Consider the following 10588-nt stretch of genomic DNA (forward strand, 5'->3'; position numbering starts at 1 on the left):
ACAGGGTGCAGAGTTCCTGGTGCTGTGTTACTGGTGCTGTGTTCCGGGTGCAGAGTTTCTGATGCTGTGTACAGGGTGCAGAGTTCCTGGTGCTGTGTACAGGGTGCAGAGTTCCTGGTGCTGTGTACAGGGTGCAGAGTTCCTGGTGCTGTGCACAGGGTGCAGAGTTTCTGGTGCTGTGTACAGGGTGCAGAGTTCCTGGTGCTGTGTACAGGGTGCAGAGTTCCTGATGCTGTGTACATGGTGCAGAGTTCCTGGTGCTGTGTACAGGGTGCAGAGTTTCTGGTGCTGTGTACAGGGTGCAGAGTTCCTGATGCTGTGTACAGGGTGCAGAGTTCCTGGTGCTGTGTTCCAGGTGCAGAGTTCCTGGTGCTGTGTTCCGGGTGCAGAGTTCCTGATGCTGTGTACAGGGTGCAGAGTTCCTGATGCTGTGTACAGGGTGCAGAGTTCCTGATGCTGTGTACAGTGTGCAGAGTTCCTGGTGCTGTGTTCCGGGTGCAGAGCTCCTGGTGCTGTGTTCCGGGTGCAGAGTTCCTGGTGCTGTGTTCCGGGTGCAGAGTTTCTGGTGCTGTGTTCCGGGTGCAGAGTTTCTGGTGCTGTGTTCCGGGTGCAGAGTTTCTGGTGCTGTGTTCCGGGTGCAGAGTTTCTGGTGCTGTGTTCCGGGTGCAGAGTTCCTGGTGCTGTGTTCCGGGTGCAGAGCTCCTGGTGCTGTGTTCCGGGTGCAGAGTTCCTGGTGCTGTGTTCCGGGTGCAGAGTTCCTGGTGCTGTGTTCCGGGTGCAGAGTTTCTGTTGCTGTGTTCCGGGTGCAGAGTTCCTGATGCTGTGTTCCTGGTGCTGTGTTCCGGGTGCAGAGTTCCTGATGCTGTGTTCCGGGTGCAGAGTTTCTGGTGCTGTGTTCAGGGTGCAGAGTTCCTGATGCTGTGTACAGGGTGCAGAGCTCCTGATGCTGTGTACAGAGTGCAGAGTTGCTGATGCTGTGTACAGGATGCAGAGTTGCTGATGCTGTGTACAGGATGCAGAGTTGCCAGTCCTGTGTACAGCGTGTCATGTTACGAGTGCTGTGTACAGTGTTGGGGCTCCTGATGCTGCAGACAGTATTGGGACTTTTGATGCTCCACACACAGTGTCGGGCTCCTGATGTTGTACACAGTGTCGGGGCTCCTGATGTTGTACACAGTGTCGGGGCTCCTGATGTTGCACACAGTGTCGGGGCTCCTGATGCTCCACACACAGTATTCGGGCTCCTGATGTTGCACACAGTGTCGGGGCTCCTGATACTCCACACACAGTGTCGGGCTCCTGATGTTGTACACACAGTATTCAGGCTCCTGATGTTGTACACACAGTATTCGGGCTCCTGATGTTGTACACACAGTATTCAGGCTCCTGATGTTGTACACACAGTATTCGGGCTCCTGATGTTGTACACACAGTATTCGGGCTCCTGATGTTGTACACACAGTATTCGGGCTCCTGATGTTGGACACACAGTATTCAGGCTCCTGATGTTGTACACACAGTGTCGGCCTCCTGATGTTGTACACACAGTATTCAGGCTCCTGATGTTGTACACACAGTATTCAGGCTCCTGATGTTGTACACACAGTGTCGGGCACCTGATGTTGTACACACAGTATTCGGGCTCCTGATGTTGTACACAGTATTCGGGCTCCTGATGTTGTACACACAGTATTCGGGCTCCTGATGTTGTACACACAGTATTCGGGCTCCTGATGTTGTACACACAGTATTCGGGCTCCTGATGTTGTACACACAGTATTCGGGCTCCTGATGTTGGACACACAGTATTCGGGCTCCTGATGTTGTACACAGTATTCGGGCTCCTGATGTTGTACACACAGTATTCGGGCTCCTGATGTTGAACACACAGTATTCGGGCTCCTGATGTTGTACACACAGTATTCGGGCTCCTGATGTTGTACACACAGTATTCAGGCTCCTGATGTTGCACACACAGTATTCGGGCTCCTGATGTTGTACACACAGTGTTCAGGCTCCTGATGTTGTACACACAGTATTCAGGCTCCTGATGTTGTACACACAGTATTCGGGGCTCCTGATGTTGTACACACAGTGTCGGGCTCCTGATGTTGTACAGACAGTATTCGGGCTCCTGATGTTGTACACACAGTATTCGGGCTCCTGATGTTGTACACACAGTATTCGGGCTCCTGATGTTGTACACACAGTATTCGGGCTCCTGATGTTGTACACACAGTATTCGGGCTCCTGATGTTGTACACACAGTGTCGGGCTCCTGATGTTGTACACACAGTATTCAGGCTCCTGATGTTGTACACACAGTGTCGGGGCTCCTGATGTTGTACACACAGTATTCAGGCTCCTGATGTTGTACACACAGTATTTGGGCTCCTGACGTTGTACACACAGTATTCAGGCTCCTGATGTTGTACACAGTATTCGGGCTCCTGATGTTGTACACACAGTATTCGGGCTCCTGATGTTGTACACACAGTATTCGGGCTCCTGATGTTGTACACACAGTGTCGGGCTCCTGATGTTGTACACACAGTATTCGGGCTCCTGATGTTGTGCACACAGTATTCAGGCTCCTGATGTTGTACACACAGTATTCAGGCTCCTGATGTTGTACACACAGTATTCAGGCTCCTGATGTTGTACACACAGTATTCAGGCTCCTGATGTTGTACACACAGTATTCGGGCTCCTGATGTTGTACACACAGTATTCAGGCTCCTGATGTTGTACACACAGTATTCGGGCTCCTGATGTTGTACACACAGTATTCGGGGCTCCTGATGTTGTACACACAGTGTCGGGCTCCTGATGTTGTACACACAGTATTCGGGCTCCTGATGTTGTACACACAGTATTCGGGCTCCTGATGTTGTACACACAGTATTCGGGCTCCTGATGTTGTACACACAGTATTCGGGCTCCTGATGTTGTACACACAGTATTCGGGCTCCTGATGTTGTACACACAGTATTCGGGCTCCTGATGTTGTACACACAGTGTCGGGCTCCTGATGTTGTACACACAGTATTCGGGCTCCTGATGTTGTGCACACAGTATTCAGGCTCCTGATGTTGTACACACAGTATTCAGGCTCCTGATGTTGTACACACAGTATTCAGGCTCCTGATGTTGTACACACAGTATTCAGGCTCCTGATGTTGTACACACAGTATTCGGGCTCCTGATGTTGTACACACAGTATTCAGGCTCCTGATGTTGTACACACAGTATTCGGGCTCCTGATGTTGTACACACAGTATTCGGGGCTCCTGATGTTGTACACACAGTGTCGGGCTCCTGATGTTGTACACACAGTATTCGGGCTCCTGATGTTGTACACACAGTATTCAGGCTCCTGATGTTGTACACACAGTATTCGGGCTCCTGATGTTGTACACACAGTATTCGGGCTCCTGATGTTGTACACACAGTGTTCAGGCTCCTGATGTTGTACACACAGTATTCGGGCTCCTGATGTTGTACACACAGTATTCGGGGCTCCTGATGTTGTACACACAGTGTCGGGCTCCTGATGTTGTACACACAGTGTCGGGCTCCTGATGTTGCACACACAGTGTCGGGATCCTGATGTTGTACACACAGTATTCGGGCTCCTGATGTTGTACACACAGTGTCGGGCTCCTGATGTTGTACACACAGTGTCGGGCTCCTGATGTTGTACACACAGTGTCGGGCTCCTGATGTTGTACACACAGTGTCGGGCTCCTGATGTTGAACACACAGTGTCGGGCTCCTGATGTTGTACACACTGTATTCGGGCTCCTGATGTTGTACACACAGTGTCGGGCTCCTGATGTTGTACACACTGTATTCGGGCTCCTGATGTTGTACACACAGTGTCGGGCTCCTGATGTTGTACACACTGTATTCGGGCTCCTGATGTTGTACACACAGTATTCGGGCTCCTGATGTTGTACACACAGTATTCGGGCTCCTGATGTTGTACACACAGTATTCGGGCTCCTGATGTTGTACACACAGTGTCGGGCTCCTGATGTTGTACACACAGTGTCGGGCTCCTGATGTTGTACAAACAGTATTCAGGCTCCTGATGTTGTACACACAGTATTCGGGCTCCTGATGTTGAACACACAGTGTCGGGCTCCTGATGTTGTACACACAGTATTCAGGCTCCTGATGTTGTACACACAGTGTCGGGCTCCTGATGTTGTACACACAGTGTCGGGCTCCTGATGTTGTACACACAGTGTCGGGGCTCCTGATGTTGTACACACAGTATTCAGGCTCCTGATGTTGTACACACAGTATTCGGGCTCCTGATGTTGTACACACAGTGTTCGGGCTCCTGATGTTGTACACACAGTGTTCGGGCTCCTGATGTTGTACACACAGTATTCGGGCTCCTGATGTTGTACACACAGTATTCGGGCTCCTGATGTTGTACACACAGTATTCGGGCTCCTGATGTTGTACACACAGTGTCGGGCTCCTGATGTTGTACACACAGTATTCAGGCTCCTGATGTTGTACACACAGTATTCAGGCTCCTGATGTTGTACACACAGTGTCGGGGCTCCTGATGTTGTACACACAGTATTCAGGCTCCTGATGTTGTACACACAGTATTCGGGCTCCTGACGTTGTACACACAGTATTCGGGCTCCTGATGTTGTACACACAGTATTCGGGCTCCTGATGTTGTACACACAGTATTCAGGCTCCTGATGTTGTACACACAGTATTCAGGCTCCTGATGTTGTACACACAGTATTCAGGCTCCTGATGTTGTACACACAGTATTCGGGCTCCTGATGTTGTACACACAGTATTCAGGCTCCTGATGTTGTACACACAGTATTCGGGGCTCCTGATGTTGTACACACAGTATTCGGGGCTCCTGATGTTGTACACACAGTGTCCGACTCCTGATGTTGTACACACAGTATTCGGGCTCCTGATGTTGTACACACAGTATTCGGGCTCCTGATGTTGTACACACAGTATTCGGGCTCCTGATGTTGTACACACAGTATTCGGGCTCCTGATGTTGTACACACAGTGTTCAGGCTCCTGATGTTGTACACACAGTATTCGGGCTCCTGATGTTGTACACACAGTATTCAGGCTCCTGATGTTGTACACACAGTATTCGGGCTCCTGATGTTGTACACACAGTATTCGGGCTCCTGATGTTGTACACACAGTATTCAGGCTCCTGATGTTGTACACACAGTATTCGGGCTCCTGATGTTGTACACACAGTATTCGGGCTCCTGATGTTGTACACACAGTGTTCCGGCTCCTGATGTTGTACACACAGTATTCGGGCTCCTGATGTTGTACACACAATATTCGGGGCTCCTGATGTTGTACACACAGTGTCGGGCTCCTGATGTTGTACACACAGTGTCGGGCTCCTGATGTTGTACACACAGTATTCAGGCTCCTGATGTTGTACACACAGTATTCAGGCTCCTGATGTTGTACACACAGTGTCGGGATCCTGATGTTGTACACACAGTATTCGGGCTCCTGATGTTGTACACACAGTGTCGGGCTCCTGATGTTGTACACACAGTGTCGGGCTCCTGATGTTGTACACACAGTGTCGGGCTCCTGATGTTGTACACACTGTATTCGGGCTCCTGATGTTGTACACACAGTATTCGGGCTCCTGATGTTGTACACACAGTATTCGGGCTCCTGATGTTGTACACACAGTATTCGGGCTCCTGATGTTGTACACACAGTGTCGGGCTCCTGATGTTGTACACACAGTGTCGGGCTCCTGATGTTGTACAAACAGTATTCAGGCTCCTGATGTTGTACACACAGTATTCGGGCTCCTGATGTTGAACACACAGTGTCGGGCTCCTGATGTTGTACACACAGTATTCAGGCTCCTGATGTTGTACACACAGTGTCGGGCTCCTGATGTTGTACACACAGTGTCGGGCTCCTGATGTTGTACACACAGTGTCGGGGCTCCTGATGTTGTACACACAGTATTCAGGCTCCTGATGTTGTACACACAGTATTCGGGCTCCTGATGTTGTACACACAGTGTTCGGGCTCCTGATGTTGTACACACAGTATTCGGGCTCCTGATGTTGTACACACAGTATTCGGGCTCCTGATGTTGTACACACAGTATTCGGGCTCCTGATGTTGTACACACAGTATTCGGGCTCCTGATGTTGTACACACAGTGTCGGGCTCCTGATGTTGTACACACAGTATTCAGGCTCCTGATGTTGTACACACAGTATTCAGGCTCCTGATGTTGTACACACAGTGTCGGGGCTCCTGATGTTGTACACACAGTATTCAGGCTCCTGATGTTGTGCACACAGTATTCGGGCTCCTGACGTTGTACACACAGTATTCAGGCTCCTGATGTTGTACACACAGTATTCGGGCTCCTGATGTTGTACACACAGTATTCAGGCTCCTGATGTTGTACACACAGTATTCAGGCTCCTGATGTTGTACACACAGTATTCAGGCTCCTGATGTTGTACACACAGTATTCGGGCTCCTGATGTTGTACACACAGTATTCAGGCTCCTGATGTTGTACACACAGTATTCGGGCTCCTGATGTTGTACACACAGTATTCGGGGCTCCTGATGTTGTACACACAGTGTCCGACTCCTGATGTTGTACACACAGTATTCGGGCTCCTGATGTTGTACACACAGTATTCAGGCTCCTGATGTTGTACACACAGTATTTGGGCTCCTGATGTTGTACACACAGTATTCGGGCTCCTGATGTTGTACACACAGTGTTCAGGCTCCTGATGTTGTACACACAGTATTCGGGCTCCTGATGTTGTACACACAGTATTCGGGGCTCCTGATGTTGTACACACAGTGTCGGGCTCCTGATGTTGTACACACAGTGTCGGGCTCCTGATGTTGTACACACAGTATTCAGGCTCCTGATGTTGTACACACAGTGTCGGGATCCTGATGTTGTACACACAGTATTCGGGCTCCTGATGTTGTACACACAGTGTCGGGCTCCTGATGTTGTACACACAGTGTCGGGCTCCTGATGTTGTACACACAGTGTCGGGCTCCTGATGTTGTACACACAGTGTCGGGCTCCTGATGTTGTACACACTGTATTCGGGCTCCTGATGTTGTACACACAGTATTCGGGCTCCTGATGTTGGACACACAGTATTCGGGCTCCTGATGTTGTACACACAGTGTCGGGCTCCTGATGTTGTACACACAGTATTCGGGCTCCTGATGTTGTACACACAGTATTCGGGCTCCTGATGTTGTACACACAGTATTCGGGCTCCTGATGTTCTACACACAGTGTCGGGCTCCTGATGTTGTACACACAGTGTCGGGCTCCTGATGTTGTACAAACAGTATTCAGGCTCCTGATGTTGTACACACAGTATTCGGGCTCCTGATGTTGAACACACAGTGTCGGGCTCCTGATGTTGTACACACAGTATTCAGGCTCCTGATGTTGTACACACAGTGTCGGGCTCCTGATGTTGTACACACAGTGTCGGGCTCCTGATGTTGTACACACAGTGTCGGGGCTCCTGATGTTGTACACACAGTATTCAGGCTCCTGATGTTGTACACACAGTATTCGGGCTCCTGATGTTGTACACACAGTATTCGGGCTCCTGATGTTGTACACAGTATTCGGGCTCCTGATGTTGTACACACAGTATTCGGGCTCCTGATGTTGTACACAGTATTCGGGCTCCTGATGTTGTACACACAGTATTCGGGCTCCTGATGTTGTACACACAGTATTCGGGCTCCTGATGTTGTACACAGTATTCAGGCTCCTGATGTTGTACACACAGTATTCGGGCTCCTGATGTTGTACACACAGTATTCGGGCTCCTGATGTTGTACACACAGTATTCAGGCTCCTGATGTTGTACACACAGTATTCAGGCTCCTGATGTTGTACACACAGTGTCGGGCTCCTGACGTTTTACACACAGTATTCAGGCTCCTGATGTTGTACACACAGTGTCGGGCTCCTGATGTTGTACACAGTATTCGGGCTCCTGATGTTGGACACACAGTATTCAGGCTCCTGATGTTGTACACACAGTATTCGGGCTCCTGATGTTGTACACAGTATTCGGGCTCCTGATGTTGGACACACAGTATTCGGGCTCCTGATGTTGTACACACAGTATTCGGGCTCCTGATGTTGGACACACAGTATTCGGGCTCCTGATGTTGGACACACAGTATTCGGGCTCCTGATGTTGTACACAGTATTCGGGCTCCTGATGTTGTACACAGTATTCAGGCTCCTGATGTTGCACACACAGTGTCGGGCTCCTGATGTTGTGCACACAGTATTCGGGCTCCTGATGTTGGACACACAGTATTCGGGCTCCTGATGTTGGACACACAGTATTCGGGCTCCTGATGTTGTACACACAGTGTCGGGCTCCTGATGATGTACACACAGTGTCGGGCTCCTGATGTTGGACACACAGTATTCGGGCTCCTGATGTTGGACACACAGTATTCGGGCTCCTGATGTTGGACACACAGTATTCAGGCTCCTGATGTTGGACACACAGTATTCAGGCTCCTGATGTTGGACACACAGTATTCGGGCTCCTGATGTTGTACACAGTATTCAGGCTCCTGATGTTGGACACACAGTATTCGGGCTCCTGATGTTGTACACAGAGTATTCGGGCTCCTGATGTTGGACACACAGTATTCGGGCTCCTGATGTTGTACACAGTATTCAGGCTCCTGATGTTGGACACACAGTATTCGGGCTCCTGATGTTGTACACAGTATTCAGGCTCCTGATGTTGGACACACAGTGTCGGGCTCCTGATGTTGGACACAGTATTCGGGCTCCTGCTGTTGTACACACAGTGTCGGGCTCCTGATGTTGTACACACAGTGTCGGGCTCCTGATGTTGGACACACAGTATTCAGGCTCCTGATGTTGTACACACAGTATTCGGGCTCCTGATGTTGTGCACACAGTATTCAGGCTCCTGATGTTGTACACACAGTCTTCGGGCTCCTGATGTTGTACACACAGTCTTCGGGCTCCTGATGTTGTACACACAGTCTTCGGGCTCCTGATGTTGTACACACAGTATTCGGGCTCCTGATGTTGTGCACACAGTATTCAGGCTCCTGATGTTGTACACACAGTATTCGGGCTCCTGATGTTGTGCACACAGTATTCGGGCTCCTGATGTTGTACACACAGTATTCGGGCTCCTGATGTTGTACACACAGTATTCGGGCTCCTGATGTTGTACACACAGTATTCGGGCTCCTGATGTTGTACACACAGTATTCGGGCTCCTGATGTTGTACACACAGTATTCGGGCTCCTGATGTTGTACACACAGTATTCAGGCTCCTGATGTTGTACACACAGTATTCGGGCTCCTGATGTTGTACACACAGTATTCGGGCTCCTGATGTTGTACACACAGTATTCGGGCTCCTGATGTTGTACACACAGTATTCGGGCTCCTGATGTTGTGCACACAGTATTCAGGCTCCTGATGTTGTACACACAGTATTCGGGCTCCTGATGTTGTGCACACAGTATTCAGGCTCCTGATGTTGTACACAGTATTCGGGCTCCTGATGTTGTACACACAGTATTCGGGCTCCTGATGTTGTACACACAGTATTCGGGCTCCTGATGTTGTACACACAGTATTCGGGCTCCTGATGTTGTACACAGTATTCGGGCTCCTGATGTTGGACACACAGTATTCGGGCTCCTGATGTTGGACACACAGTATTCGGGCTCCTGATGTTGTGCACACAGTATTCGGGCTCCTGATGTTGTGCACACAGTATTCAGGCTCCTGATGTTGTACACACAATATTCGGGCTCCTGATGTTGTACACACAGTATTCAGGCTCCTGATGTTGGACACAGTATTCGGGCTCCTGATGTTGTACACACAGTATTCGGGCTCCTGATGTTGTACACACAGTATTCAGGCTCCTGATGTTGTACACACAGTATTCGGGCTCCTGATGTTGTACACACAGTATTCGGGCTCCTGATGTTGTACACACAGTATTCGGGCTCCTGATGTTGTACACACAGTATTCGGGCTCCTGATGTTGTGCACACAGTATTCGGGCTCCTGATGTTGTACACACAGTGTCGGGCTCCTGATGTTGTCCACACAGTATTCAGGCTCCTGATGTTGTACACACAGTATTCGGGCTCCTGATGTTGTACACACAGTATTCGGGCTCCTGATGTTGTACACACAGTATTCAGGCTCCTGATGTTGTACACACAGTATTCGGGCTCCTGATGTTGTACACACAGTATTCGGGCTCCTGATGTTGTACACAGTATTCAGGCTCCTGATGTTGTACACACAGTATTCGGGCTCCTGATGTTGTACACAGTATTCGGGCTCCTGATGTTGTACACACAGTATTCGGGCTCCTGATGTTGTACACAGTATTCGGGCTCCTGATGTTGTACACAGTATTCGGGCTCCTGATGTGGTACACAGTATTCGGGCTCCTGATGTTGTACACACAGTATTCGGGCTCCTGATGTTGTACACAGT

The sequence above is a fragment of the Heptranchias perlo genome, chromosome 4 (genome assembly GCF_035084215.1).
Source record: "Heptranchias perlo isolate sHepPer1 chromosome 4, sHepPer1.hap1, whole genome shotgun sequence".
Lineage (NCBI taxonomy): Eukaryota > Metazoa > Chordata > Chondrichthyes > Hexanchiformes > Hexanchidae > Heptranchias > Heptranchias perlo.